At 43.4% G+C, this 15,053-nt stretch overlaps 1 long non-coding RNA gene across 1 annotated transcript; it reads right to left on the bottom strand.

Annotated features, from left to right (window-relative positions):
- Nucleotides 1–241: 241 nt before the first annotated feature.
- LOC144333150 (uncharacterized) lies at nt 242–14,752 on the bottom strand. The gene is made up of 4 exons (XR_013401554.1): nt 14,278–14,752; nt 5,292–13,852; nt 4,459–4,523; nt 242–1,915 (listed from the first exon to the last, which is right to left on the bottom strand). It is a non-coding gene; the product is annotated as an uncharacterized LOC144333150 (long non-coding RNA).
- Nucleotides 14,753–15,053: the final 301 nt, after the last annotated feature.

Genomic DNA, 15,053 nt, shown 5'->3' with positions numbered 1-15,053 from the left:
AAGTTGCTTCAGTTCATTTAGTAAGTGGTGGTGCGGTGCTAAGATTGAAATGTCTGATCATTTTAATTACTGTCAGCCTTATTGTAAAGCTCCCCAGATTTCAATCAGACAGTGACAGGCAACCTTTCAGAGCCTCTCACCTTGCACACTCTGACAAGAAAAAGAGATACAGTGAAATGGAGAAACTTGGCCCTCGCTGAAAGTTAATTTTATTTGTTCATGGGAACTTGATATGCTTGCTTATCATTGCAGACCAGGCATTGTGTGATTTTACTGGAATGGAAAGGCCCATGGCTTCCCATCTGGCTCCAGTTCCGTTTGGGAGAAAGGAGGCAGTGAAGGAAATTTGACTTAACGGCAGGTGTTACTTTGAGGGTTAGAAAGGTACCATTGTCTCCTCTGCAATAAACTGCCAGGTTTTCACCTGCTGTCAAATTGCAAATTCACTTACCATTAAAATGTTGGGTCATGACTTCATTAATTTAGTAAGTCTTTATTAAATGCCTACTGAGGGTCAAGCACTGGGCTGAGCACTGGGGATAGAGAAATGAATAATATTTGTTTAACAAGTATTTATGGAGTGTCTGCTCTGTGCTAAGTACTATGTAGGTCCTGGGGGTACCTCTTATTCCATCTCCTCAAGGGAATTGCTTGTGGATAAACCAAGTAAATGGACACTTGCCACAGAAAGGATGACTTCTTTACTTGTAAGTATAGGGTGCTAAGGGAGCACCCAGCAAGGACACTTAAATTAGTCTCAGCCTGCCTGGTCCAACTTGGCAGCCACCCGTGGCTAGAGAACACAGGAAATGTAACTGGTCTGTTTTATCAGGATAAAACATACACTAAATTTCGAAGTCTTAGTGTGAAAAATAGAATGTATTTATCTCATTGGTAATTTAAATTGATTATATGTTGAAATGATAAGATTTAGAATATTTTGGGTTAAATCACATATATTATCAAAATTATTTTTTCATGTGTCTCAGGATGCTGTGTAAAGCCACTCAGCAACTCTGTGGCATTGGAAATTGTTCTTATTGCCATTTAAGTGATGCACAATGGGCTTAGAGTGATAAATGACTTGCCCAAGGTCATATGACTTAGGAAGGGTAATTCATTTGCCCAGAATCATATAATTGGACCTTCCTTCAGAGAAAGCCCATTGATGATTGGGTTTAGAAAGTGGGCCTTTAATGGGAAGTTACTTGTTTTCTCTCAATGTGTGTTAATATTCTCTATAGAGTGCCCAGGAGTATGTCAGGAACATGAAACATATCCAGTAATACATCAGTTTTAGAGAGCAGGGCAGATAAATTCTGAAAGCAAAGCATTCGTGTCTGTGGTAGAGACAGGCTGGTTGTTCCCAAATAACTACTTTCCCCTTCCTCCTTAACAATACAACCCTTGATTTATTTTTTAATTTTTTAAAAAATTTTGTTTTAGAGATAGGGTGTCACTCTGTTGCCTAGGCTGGATTGCAGTGGCATGATCATGGCTCACTGCAGCCTCAAACTCCTGGCCTCAAGCAATCCTCCTGCCTTGGCCTCCCGAAGTGTTGTGATTACAGGCATGAGTCACTGTACCCATCCAGAATGCTTGATTTTTAGCTGGGCATGTGAATGCTGAAAATGAAATCTTGCAATGTCGAGGCTCCATTACAACCAGGTATTGCCAGGTAACCAAGTGCTGGATCATGAGATGTAAGCAGAAGTAGGGTTGGCAACTTCTTAGAAGTGTTCTTAAATGCAAAGGCCACACCCTTTGTCCTGATCTTCATCCTTCTTGCTTAATGGAGCAGCCATCTTGGACCAGTTAGAATGTTGAGGATGGCAGAGCCATATGTTGAGGATGGCACAGCAACAAGTTAGAAGGAATCTGGGATTTCAGTCCAGGATTATTTCCGTCTTGACTTCTGTTATTACGTGAGAGAATTAAACATTATGGTTATGTATTACATATATTATCAAAATTAATTTTTCATATGTCTTATGATGCTATGTAAGCCACCCAGCAATGCTGTGAGGTTAATATTATTCTTATTGACATTTAAGTGATGCTATTCTTATTGACATTTAAGTGATTGTAAGTTTTCTGTCATATACAGCTGACCATAATTCTCATAATACCATGTGTGAAAATTTTCTCCAACTACAGGCATGCCTAGTTTTATTGAGCTTCATTTTATTGTGCTTAGATTTTTTTAAACAAATTGAAGGTTTGTGGCAACCCTGCACAGAGCAGTCTATCGGTGCCATTTGTCCAATAGCATGTGCTCATTTCAGGCACGCCTCTGTGTCATATTTTGGTAATTTTCTCAATATTTCAAATGCTTTCATTATTATTATATCTCTTTTGGTGATCTGCTATTAGTGATCTTTGATGTTACTATTGTCATTGTTTTAAGGTGTTGCAAGCTGCTCGCATATAAGATGGTCAACATAATTCACCAACTGGCTATTCCCCATCTTTCTCCCTCCCCTTGGGTCTCCCTATTGCCTAAGACACAACAGTGTTGAAATTAAGCCAATTAATAACCCTACAATGGCCTCTAAATGTTCAAGTGAAAGGAAGAGTCACATCTCTCATTTTAAATCAAAAGCTAGAAATAATAAAGCTTAACGAGGAAGGCATCTTGAAAGCTGAGATAGGCTGAAATCTAGGTCTCTTGCACCAAACAGTTTGCCAAGTTGTGAATGTGAAAGAAAAGTTCCTGAGGAAAATTAAAAGCACTATTCCAGTCAACACACAAATCATAAGAAAGTTAAACAGCCTTATTGCTGAGATGGAGAAAGTTTTAGTGGTCTAGATAGAAGATCAAACCAGCCACAAGATTCACTTAAGTTAACGCCTCATCCAGAGCAAGGCCCTAACTCTCTTTCATTCTATGGAGACTGAGAGTTAGGAAGCTGCAGAGTAAAAGTTTGAAGCTAGCAGACGTTGGTTCATGAGGTTTAAGGAAACGTCTCAGTCTCATAAAAGTGGAAGATGAAGTAGCAAGTACTGATGTAGAAGCTGCAGCAGGTTATCCAGAAGATCTAGCTAAGATCATTGATGAAGGTGGCTACACTAAACAACAGATTTTTCAGTGTAAATGAAACAGCCTTCTATTGGAAGAAGATGCCATCTAGGACTTTCATAGCAAAAGAGGAGAAGTCAATGCCTGGCTTCAAAACTTCAAAGGACAGATTGGCTTTTGTTAAGGGCTAATGCAGCTAGTGACTTTAAGTTGAAGCCAATGCTCTTTTACCAATCCTAAAACCCTAGGGCCCTTAAGAATTAGGCTAAATATACTCTGCCTGTGCTCTACAAATGAAACATCAAAGCTGGATGACAGCGCATTTGTTTACAGCATGGTTTACTAAATATTTTAAACCCACCGTTGAGACCTACTGCCCAGGAAAAGATTCCTTTCAAGATGTTACTGCTCATTGGCAATGAGCCTGGTCACTCAAGATCTCTAATGGAGATGTACAAGAAGATAAATGTTTTCATACCTGTTACCACAACATCCATTCTGTAGGCCGTGGATCAAGAAGTAATTTCAACTTTCAAGTCTTATTATTTAAGAAATACATTTCATAAGGCTAAAGCTGTCATAGATAGTGATTCCTCTGATGGATCTGGGCAAAGTACATTTAAAACACTCTGGAAAGGATTCACCATTCTTGGTGCCATTAAGAACACTTGTGATTCATGGGAGGTCAAAATATCAGCATTAATATGAGTTTGGCAGAAGTAGAATCTAACCCTGATGGATGACTTTGAGAGGTTCAAGACTTCAGTGGAGGAAATCACTGCAATGTGGCAAAAATAGCAAGAGAACTAGAATTAGAAGTGCAGCCTGAAGATGGGACTGAATTGCTGCAATCTCATAATGAAACTTGAATGAATGAGGAGTTGCTTTTTATGGATGAGCAAAGAATAGTTTCTTGAGAAGGAAACTACTGGTAAAGATGCTGTTACCATTGTTGAAATGACAACAAAGGATTTAGAATATTACCTAAACTTAGTTGATAAAGCAGTGGAAGGAACCTGAGAGGATTAGCTCCAATTTTGAAAAGAGTTCTATTGTGGGTAAAATGCTATCAAATAGCATCGCATGCTACAGAGAAATCTGTCATCAAAGATGGGAATGAAAAGAAACACCAGTCGATGCAGTAAACTTTATTGTTGCCTTATTTTAAGAAATTGCTGCAGCCACCTCAATCTTCAGCCACCACCACTATGATTAATCGGTAGCCATCAACATCAAGGCAAGATTCTCCACCAGCAAGATTACAACACACTGAAGGCTCAGATGATGGTTACCATTTTTTTAAGCAATAAAGTAGTTTTAAATTAAGGTATATACAGTGTTTTTAAAGACATAATGCTATTGCACACTTAAAAAACTATAGTATAGTATAAACATAACGTTTATATGCACTGAGAAGCTAAAAAATTTATGTGACTTACTTTATTGTGATATTCGCTTTATGGCTGTGGTCTGCAACCGAACCCATGATATGTTCGAGGTATGCCTGTATGTCAGAAATGAGATGGTTATAATAGAAAGATTCCTGGAGTCAAAAAAGCCCAAGGCCAAATTCTGTTTTGGAATGTTTGATCTTCAGAAATTTTCATGGATCCATATTTTAAATAAGCAAATTTTATTTCTGAGAAAGAAATACATGCAAATAACTAAAAATACCTATTTAAACTCAAACCGTTAGATGATTTAAAAAGTAAGTCTCCCTCAACTCTCCAGTCTCTATTCCTCTAAGGCCCTCCTTTGTCACCTCCCCAAAGCAGTTTCTTGTGTGTCCCTAAAGCAGTCTCAGCATAAACAAGCATATGTATGTTTTAATATGTTTCTATTTTCTCTAATGAGAGCACATAATGAAAACAGGCACTCCATTTTTTGTTTTTTTCACTTAATGGTATATTTTTGAGATGATTCCATGTAGGTCTATCCCATTTTTTTTTTGTTATAGATTTTGTCAAGTTATTTAGCCTCTCAGTGCCTCTGTTTCTTCTTCTGTAAAATGAGACTAAGAACACTTAAATGCTATGTACGCATGTTTATGGTAACTAGCATGGACTAGCACACAGCGGTGCTCCATAACTCTTGCTCTCTCGCATTTGCTTTCTGCCTCACAGCCCAGTCTATGTTAGACACTACATACAGAGCTAGTCACTTGTCTTCAGGAAAATCACAGTAGAAGTGAGTGGATGAGTCCCCTAGGAAAATACAACACCCAACAACATGAGTACCCCAAAGAGGTGCAAAGAACATAGGAAGTACAAACCAAAGTCGTGGAACAACTTGGAGTCAGGCACACTGGTGTATGAATCTTAACAGGTATGTAAGTGTGGACAAGTTAGCTCTCCTCTCTGAGTCTCAGTTTCCACATCTATAAAATGGGGGTAATAAATATTCATTTACGTGTAAGACTGTTGGAAATATCAACTAAAATGAAGCACATAAAGTACTGATCATAACAATTTGCACAACAGAAATTATCAATAAACGTAACTGGCAATATCCCAGTGTTTGGGCTGAGGAGATCTGGGAGGGCTTCATGAAAAAGGTGGTTTTTAAGCTCAGATCTGAAGAATGAATAAGACATGGGAAGGGCATTCCAGATGAAAGTGAGTTAGTATATTAGCAAGGACAAGGAGAAGGGAAAGTAAAGGGCAACTCTGTAGAATGGCAACACACAGACTGATCTAAAGTGAAGGATTCAAGGGTGTACAGAGGAAAAAAACAGGAAAAGCAGGGTGAAGCTTCAGCAAGAGGACCTTGAGTGCTGAGGTGGAGGTTTAGAATTTATTTTCTAGGTACTAGGGAGCCAGTCACGAATTTCTGAACATAAGCACATGATATTCACAGTGTGTGGTTATGGCAAATCACTTAACTTCTTTGAAAGGAAGGTTGATAGAGTGGAGGCTGGGAGTCCAGGCAGAACAAAAGATGATTGGGGTCAAGGCTGAGGACGTGACACTGGGGATGGAGAAGGGGTGCCTCTGAGTCAGAGCCTGCCAGTCACAGTGACGGGATAGGTGTTGCTCTTTAGACACTCTTGTGGGAGACGGGTGTGGATCTGGTGTGACGTCCTTGTCCCCGCCCCATCTTCATCCCATGAAGGATTTCCCAGGTGGTGTGCTCAGCTGGACTAAGGGATCCCTAGGCACACCCACCTGGCAGGGCAGCCCTGCTCCCTCCTTAGGTCTGAAGTTCATCTCAGCCCATGACTCAGTGTGAAGGCTGATGGATGGGTTCAGTGACCCCCAGGGAAAGCTGAGTCACATCCAGAAAAGCAGTGTCACTCCACCTGAGCCAGAGTGGCCTGTGTTGTGAAATCTAGCAGAAAGGTCATCACCACAGGTTCCAAGATGCCTGGCTCGGCCACTGATTGCCAGGCCACTCACTGAACTCTGTATTCAGTGTTCCCTCCATCTATAGGATGTTGTACCTCTCTGGGGTCTGGGAGGATAAAATTAGATAATAAGTCCTTGTGTCTGTTTACTCAACAGATGTTGACTGGGCACCGGTTCTATGCCAGTGTGCTGGAGACAGAGGAATGAATAAGACATAGGCTTAGAAGACATCCCCTTCAAGGGGATGAAGTTCTAATGGGGAAACAGATAAGTAAATAGAAGCACTAGCACAGAGCTAAACTTTCCAACATGTAGTTGCACACTCCCTAACTCACTTAAGTCATCTCACATGGAGTAGTAACCAATTTCATTCATTTGACACACAAGGAAACTGAGGGCCAAACTGGTAAAGCGATTTGCCCTTCCTGGTGTTCCATAACCCTTCAGACATAGTTTCATCACAGCCCTTAGCACTCTTTCTCTGGGGTAGAGGTTCAAATGTTTATTTCCCCCATTAAAGTTTAAATTCCCTGCAGGCAGGTCTAGCTTCTTTTAATTTTTGACCACCAGCATCTAGCCCAAGCTTGGCACACGGTTATGGAAGGTGTGGTGGGGGGAATGGAGCTAGAAGCTGTGGAGCATCAGCCACATGCTGGGCTTGGCTGGGCACTTCACATTTGCTGTTGGTTAATCTACTACAAAAACTTGGCTTGGTGGGTATTATTATCACTGTTTTATAGGAAGTATGCCAGAGGCTGAGATGAGTGATGGGATTTGCCCAAGGTCACATTGAGCGTAATCTGAGAAGCTCCAAACTCAGAAATGGCCCAGGAGCTGCTGTGTGTGCTGAGGGTGGGGGATGAAGTGGGTGGGAGCTCAGCCGTCCAAGTGCAGAGCCAGAAAGAGTTCCTGTAAAGTGTTCAGCTGGTCCCCTGGAGCATCTTTACCCACAGAGCCTGATCCTGTGCTCAGGCTTTTATTAGCATCTGTGTTCTTTCCCCGGCAGCACCCAGCTGCCCCGGCAGCCTCTTGGTGAACACTTGCTGAATAAATACTTCACCAGGAGAACAAAGACGTGAAGAAATAATCACAAATGCTGAGTACTTTCTATGTGCCAAGGCACGAGGCTAAGCCATTTATTTATGCTTTCTCTTTTCATTCTCTCAACAACACAATGAAGTAAGTACCATGAAGACCCCAGTTTTACAGGAAAAAAAATTGGAGGTTTAAAAATTTGGAGACTTCCTGAAGTCCCAAAGTTGGAAAGTGGCTTTGAAGCCAGGCTTATATAGCTCCAAAGCCCGAACTGCAAACCACTACTTGAAAATGAATGCGCGTGTGGATGAATTGCAGCTCCCAAACTCTTCGGAAGCCTCAGTCAAGACCACAGTGGCATTTGCTCCCTGGGCAGGGTGTTTTCCAGGGATTTATGGATCAGGTCTGACTCTTTCCGAAAAGCCCTCTGACTGCCAGCTCTCCCAGAGGGGTCAGAGAGCATTTCCCAGCTTCCCACTGGGTCTGCCTATCTTTGGGAGCTTTGAAGTCCTACATTTAGAGGACATGGATCAGCCCCAAACCTGAGGGCTCCCCCAAGGTAACTGCCAAGGGAATCCCTCAGGAATCCCGTTTAATGCAACCAAGAGAGGCCTTTAGAAATCAGGCCAAGTAGAGGAAAGAACAATGGACAGGAAATTGGGACATGAGAGAGTCGTGAGTCAGCAGTGTGGTGAGAGCTGCCAAGATTGCTGATGTGAACTCTGGTTGTATCACGAGGAGCATAATGTGTTGAATAACTAAGGTGATATTGCACTTCCTGTGTGGTAGGGCTGGAGCTGGAATGTGGGGTGAAGGTCTGGTTCCACATTTTCACGTAGTCATAGTCAAACCGGAACTTATTCAATAGAGCAGAACCGGAACACTGAAAGGAATGGTACTATCATATTTGCCAAGGCGGAAGGACTTGTATTTCTTCTCTTGAAGACAAAAAGAAGCAAAGGTGTTGGGAGGATAAGCTTTGGGTATTTCAGAGATTTCCCTATGAACAAGGCAGTAGACGTCTTCTGTCTGATCCTAAGGGGAAACCAGAACTCAAGTGAGGAAATAATAGGAAGCAAGATTCAGATGCAAACTGAATCAACAATGCCTTTGTTCTGTCAAAAAGATAGCCAAAGAAGGAAATATTTTGAAGAAAGAAGAAAAAAGCAAAACACTCAATGAACCTTCTCTCTCCCCTCTATGTGACCCTAAGCAAGTAACGTAATCTTCCTGAGGCTCAGTTCCTTATCTGAAAGTGGCAGGTGGTGTTACATGAGACTCTAACAATGCGTCTCATGCAGTGTGGAGAGACAGCTATGCACATGGCCCTGCGACTCTGGCGGCTGAGATTTAAACCCTAGCTTAGGGTGACCTTGGAAACTTATTTTTACTTTGCAGGGCCTCAGCTTCTTCATCTGTAAAATGGGGATAATATATGTAAAGCATTCAAAAGGGTACCTGTCACACAGTGGGCACTCAACTTTCTTGTTAGCCAGCATCATCATCATTGCCACTCTTTATATATGGAAGGGACTGTCACAGTATCTAGAGTATAATAGGTGTTCAGAGAATGTTTTCCTTTTCCCGTTCTCTTTCAGGGGACTCTTCCAGTGTGTCTCTGGGATACCAGCTTCTTCTCATCTCCAGATGTCTGGAAAATGTTTCTAAATATAACATCTTGTTGCATATATTCTAAGGCAGCTATCTGCCTCTATCTAAATACTCTTTTAGTGAAGAAAGGGGCAGAGCAAGGAGAGTCAATTTCCTACTTGTAGAAGTTTCTCATTCTGAACAGTGTACTTTACAGATTCCAATGTGTTTCTCCCTCCATTGCCTCTTTACCGCTTACCAGAGCAAGCACAGATGTGAGAACTGAGGCTCCGAGAGGTTCAGTGACTTACCTGGAACCATTAACACCCGAATGAGTGAGTCAGGAATAGAACCCAAGGCTTTTGGACTCTGGACACCTACCTTTACAGGAGGCACTGACCAGACTCTTCCCCTCACCCACACATCCTCTCATCCTGGGGTTCTGCTTAGGGAAGCATAAGAAAGGCAGTCAGCCAGGCTCCAACCTTGAAGCCAAATCTTTGCAGTAATAGAGAGGACTAAGGGCTAGAGAGAGGAGCCAGGAACCGTGGATCTCTGCCATGAATCTGAGCCCTTAGAGCTGGAGACCTCACCTGGACCAGTCTTCTGTTTTCAGTAGCTACAGTAGGTGAGGTCCAGAACTAATGTCAAGAGCCCAGAGTCCCTACCAGCATTGCATGATAGGATTTTCTGTGATAATGTTGTATCTGTGCTATATAATACAGTAGCCACTAGCCACATGTGGCTACTGAGCACCTGAAATATGCTCAGGCATGGGACTGAGCCATCAGCCTCCCTGTTTTATAGCTGAGGAAATTGACGCTTGGTCAGGCAGCTTGTTGAGGTTGCAGTTAGCCAGCCATGTCACTGGGACGTGAAGCCATCCTGTCTGGCCCCCAAGCCATGCCCTTCACCACCACAGAAGCCTCTTGTTCCACTCCCCAAGGAGGGTCTTTGCACCCTTCTGAACCAGACAGGTGATTGGGTCATGTCTGCCTGTGCGAAAGGGTCTCCCTTCCTGCTTGGCTCCACCTGGCTCCAACTCTAGAAGGCACCTGTGTTGTTTTACTGATAACAGTGTTTGCCCTTCCAAAGCCAGAGCCATAAAAGGCAGCTTTCAAAGTCACTGCAGCAGAAATGTCAACATGAGGGGGAGGCCAGCCATGGTTTCTGAGGTCCAATGTCACCTCCAGGCTGCCACAAAGGCTGCAGCAAAGACCTTCGGGTCCTGGAATCTGGACTTGCTTCTACTACAGACTTGCTGTGTTTCCTTGGACATATTTCTTACTTCCTCTGGGCCTTGTTTTTATCATTGGTGTAAGGAGAGGGTTGGATTTAAAGATGTTAAAGGGCTCTTCTATCTCTAAAATGTTTAGCCTCCTCTGCATGGGATCCTGGGGATCCAACATCCAAATTTCATGTTTAATGACTGTGAAAAACCTTATGTAGCAGCCTTCAAAACAAAATCACCCCCAAACCTTCACCTGGATTTTTTTCAAAACCGCCCAAAATGTCACCATTGAAGCAGTAAAGGTATTCATTAATATCTTGTAAAAAGTGATTTTGTGATTTTCTTAATGTATGAAAAAATGTCCCCCACCCTTGACACTGGGCCCAGAGCCCCAGAGTATAAAACCGCAGTCAGACCACTAGGATTCTACAGAGCTCAGGCGTTTGGACAAATTGCCTGCACTTGAGAACACAGGGCAATTTTCTCAACTTTTAAAATGTTTTCTCCCTTCCCCCCACTTTTCTGGGGTTTTCACCCCTGCTTGTAACTCAAACCACAAATAAAGCTCTAAGCCTCTGGCTGTGAGGAATAGCACAGTGGCTGCCAAGAACAGCATGGTTCACGTGGCCCCTTTTTCTGCCGCTCTGGAGACCGGCTCTCCACAGGACAGCACAACATGCGTTTTTTTTCTTTCTTTACTAATCACAAAAATATTGCCTTTCAGATGGGCTGGGGAAGGGGAAGATTGGTGATGATTGGTGGTGGACAGGGGGAGATTGGCAGCCTTAGGTGCAGCAGAAGCCAGGTATGGCAGTCACAAAGATTCATGTATCCCTCCCAGATGATGGCTCTGATCCTCCCATTTGAGGCTTTTACCCTGTAACATGGCATATATTGGTGTTCAATACCTGTTTGTGGTTGAATGAATACACTTTTACAAACATTCTTTCTTAATATGAGAATAAGCATTCCTGTTTTTCTTCTGAGACTGAGGAAACTGAGGCTCTGAGAGATTAGCCAACTCAGTCAGAGTCATACACACGGTTACCTGGTAGGGGTGTTGTGTGACCCCAGGCTGGCCCCAGATTGGGCTCTTCCAACTCACACTCTTTCTGCATCTGCCTTTCAGCCATACAAGCCAAAGAAACACCATGTTCCCAGCCCACGAATGAAGCTGAGGCATGATGGACAAGGCTTGTGGAACTAGACTTTTCTTCTCCAAGTGCTCTCTCCCACAACTTCCAAAATTATCCCCATGGGGATGATGCTTACAACAGAAATGCCAGCTCCACCCTCTTTCCAGCTGCCTGCTGGACATCACTGCCTGGATTTATGTTCAGTTCTAGATACAATGCTTGGCCTAGAGTGGGTGCTTACTGTTGAATAAATAGCCAGTGATGTCCTACAGATACTATCTGAATCTAAGTTCACCGTATCCACTGCTGAGCCCCTAGTGCCTAGACAAGGCTTGGGGAACAATTGTTCAATGAATAAACGGAAGAGTGCATTTTCCCTCCCTCTACCCTGGCATAGTTTACTTTTTGGATTGCCTACTTCTGCTGAGATCCTCATCTCTCTATAGTCTCTCAAGCCAAAAGCCCAGTACTTCCCCAGGACACCCCTTCTCTCCTGTGACTCTCATCAAACTGGTCATTACGTTCTTTCACTTCACCCTGTGACCTGTCTCCAAATCTGAACACATGAACTTGTTTACTTTATTGTGCAAGATTGTATTGGTTACAAGGAGCAAAAACCCAACTTGAACTTGCGTAAGCCAAAAAGGAGATTTTAAATCAGAAGAATATAGGAACAATCAAAGAACTGATGGAGAAACCAAACTGCCAAGCCCCAGGAAAGGCAGAGTTGCCTGGAACGGGGTGCTCTGATTCTGACAGCTCTCTTTCTCTTACACCTCCCTTTGCTGACTTCATTGATGTACTGGCCTCATTCTGTCTCAGCAGTTTCCTCAATATCACAGAGATGTGGATGCCACACACTCCCATCTATACAGTTTTAGGGTCAGAGTAGAAAAAACCTCTTTCCCATGTGCTCCAATGTCATAATTCCTAGGGGAGTCCAATTTACCTAGTGTGGCATGTGGGCCTGCCCCTGGACTAGCCACTGGGGCTGGCAGCAAAGAGCACCTCTGTGGGAGTTAGAAGAGGGCACTATCTTCTGAGTGTCTGCAACTCCACAGGTACAAGCTTGCGCTGCAGAGCACAGGCTGGATTCCAGTCCCCACTTATTATCCCTGCTAGGCAAGCTTGTACTGGGTATAACCTGCACAACTGTACATGGTGGACTTGGCTGGCAGTGGATGTGGGGCTGGGCACTCCCAATTCAAATCAGATGTCTACACCTGGCCAATTACTACTGTTAGGAAGGCAGGGTCATGCAAGTCATCTCACTTTCCATGTGGACACATGGTCAGAGTGGAGGGAGGTTTGGAAAAAGAACATTTCTCTAAGAAAGGAAGGTAGCACATTCATGGACCTCAGCGGAATCATATAAGCTGGAACGTGCTTACAACTGCTAAACCTGCTTCTCTTTTTGGTTCCCTTCATTGATATGAGGAACCATCTGCCTAGTTGTTCTCTCCAAAAACCCAGGAGGTATCCTGAATTCTTTCCTCTCGCTCATAATCATCTCCTGAATATGTCTCAAATATATTCTAATCATCTCTCTGTTTCTTCTGCCATCTCCTAGGTTAAGCAACTATTAATTCTTGCTTGGCCCATTACAGAAATGGCCTCCTAACAAAAATGACCCCAAATTCATCCCATCCCTATGCACACCCCTTTGCTATATGACTTTGCTGTTCTTGCCGTCAAGAAATGCTGTCTATTGCACCACCCTTTGAATCTGTGCTTGGCCAATGAGACACTAAGAAAGACGACATAAGCCAAGGCTTGAAAAGAGCTTGTGTGCATCAGGGCTTGCTCTTTCTTGCTTTTCTTGGTAACCTGGCAACCATCTACCATGAGAAGAAGCCCAAGGTAATAAGAGATACATGCCCCAGTCATCTCCATTGCCCCATCCAGCACCCACCAAACACGTGAGCAGGTAGCTGACTTAGAACTGCCCACTGACTCCCAGACTTGTGAACAATAATAAGATAGTGGTTATTTTAGGCCTCTAGGTTATGGGGTGGCTAATTTTGCAGAAAGAGCTAAATGACTCACCAGTCTTCCTTTCTTCAGCCTTTTCCTTCTCCAGTGCTTCCCAGATACCACATGATCTTCCTAAACTGCAGGTCAGGTTATATTACTTTCTTTTTTCCCCACCTCTGATAGGTCAGCATTGACTAAACAGTGAGCAAATTCTGTATTTACTGTATTAATTCAAACTCTCCAGGATCTGGGGCCCAATTCTCCTTTGACTTGCCCCTGTCTTCACCCTATACCCTCTGTTCCCCAGACACACAAATTGATTTGGTGTTTCCCTAACCTGGAGTCTATTGCCATGCCTGGATTAGGTAGTATATGCTGCAACCTCTTCCTAGAGCACCATTCTCTCTTTAATTTACAAGGCCCAGCTCAAATGTCCTATCCCCGGTGTACTTACATTGTACCTTTCATTTTAGTTTCATTGATTTCTTATGTCTTCTTTTCTGAGTCAGCAACTTCTTGAAGGCTGGAAGTTTAGAAAGTTATTCTTTGTAGCTTTTCCTCAGAGTACCCAGTGTCATGTCTAAAACATGAAGACTGCTTAACTGGGAAGTTTCTAGCAGCCTCCCAGAGTTGGACAAGGTAGGCATGTTCTATTGAGGCAGGAGACAAAATGGTTAAAAGTGTAGCCTCTGAGATCAACTGTGTGGGTTTGAACCCCAGACATTTTCCTTACCACCAGTGTGATCTAAGAAAGTTACCTAATAGTACCTCAGTTTGCTCATTTGTAAATTGGGAACGATAATTGAACCTCCAGTACCAGGTGATTATGAAGAATGAGTGAACTTGTGTAGAGTTTCTGGGAAAGTGCATTCCTTTAGCTGCTAATGTTGGAGATGATGATCTGTCTCTGGACCCAGCCCCCTCCATTCCGTGGGAATGGTCTCTCACCTCCTCGGAAGCTGCATGGACAGCAAGTCAGCCTTTGCCACAAGGAGTCCTTGTTATGTGTTGGCAGGAGGCGGAACAGTGTGGAGAAGGCATAGACTTTCGGTGGGAGATGTGGGCCCTGCTCTGTCAGCTGAGTGGCCTTTACCAAGCTTCTTCCTGTCTCTGAGATTTGTTTCTTCATTCATAAAATGGGTGTGACCTCACTGAGTTTTGAAGAAGTCATTAAATGGGGAATGCTGAAGGGTGTGAGTATCGGAACGCCGTGTTCCTGGCCAAGGCCTCTTCTTGCTGGAAGTTTTCTGTGGCTCCCATCCCTGGACTGAGCTAGGCTCCCGCAACTCTCTGTGCTTCCTCAGGCCATGCACGTATTCACAGATACTTATCAAACCTACACAAGTGCCACGCTGAGACTTCCTAAGTGAGCATCTACTATGTGCTAGGAGGAGAGCAGTGAACAAGACAAAGCTTTTCTCGTTGCTAATATTCTTATGGGAAGACGGAGTACAAGTAATTAAATAATAATGTGACTTAGGTTGCTAAGTACCAGAGGACTGGGTGGGGGGGCGGGTTTCCTAAGTGTGGTCCCTCAATCCTTGGCACATTGTGTTATTACACGTTTGTGTGTTGAGCTCATCCTCTGCCACAAGCTCCTGGAGATGAGGGGCCCCATTTGATTCAGCTCTGTGGCTCAGGTAGCCAGCACAGTACCTGGTTACAGTAGGAGCTCAAAGTTCATTACTCTCCCCATGATTCAAACGAATGATCACTATCACATC

Source organism: Macaca mulatta, chromosome 1, assembly GCF_049350105.2.
Source record: "Macaca mulatta isolate MMU2019108-1 chromosome 1, T2T-MMU8v2.0, whole genome shotgun sequence".
Lineage (NCBI taxonomy): Eukaryota > Metazoa > Chordata > Mammalia > Primates > Cercopithecidae > Macaca > Macaca mulatta.
This window is presented reverse-complemented; position numbering and strand designations above follow the sequence as displayed.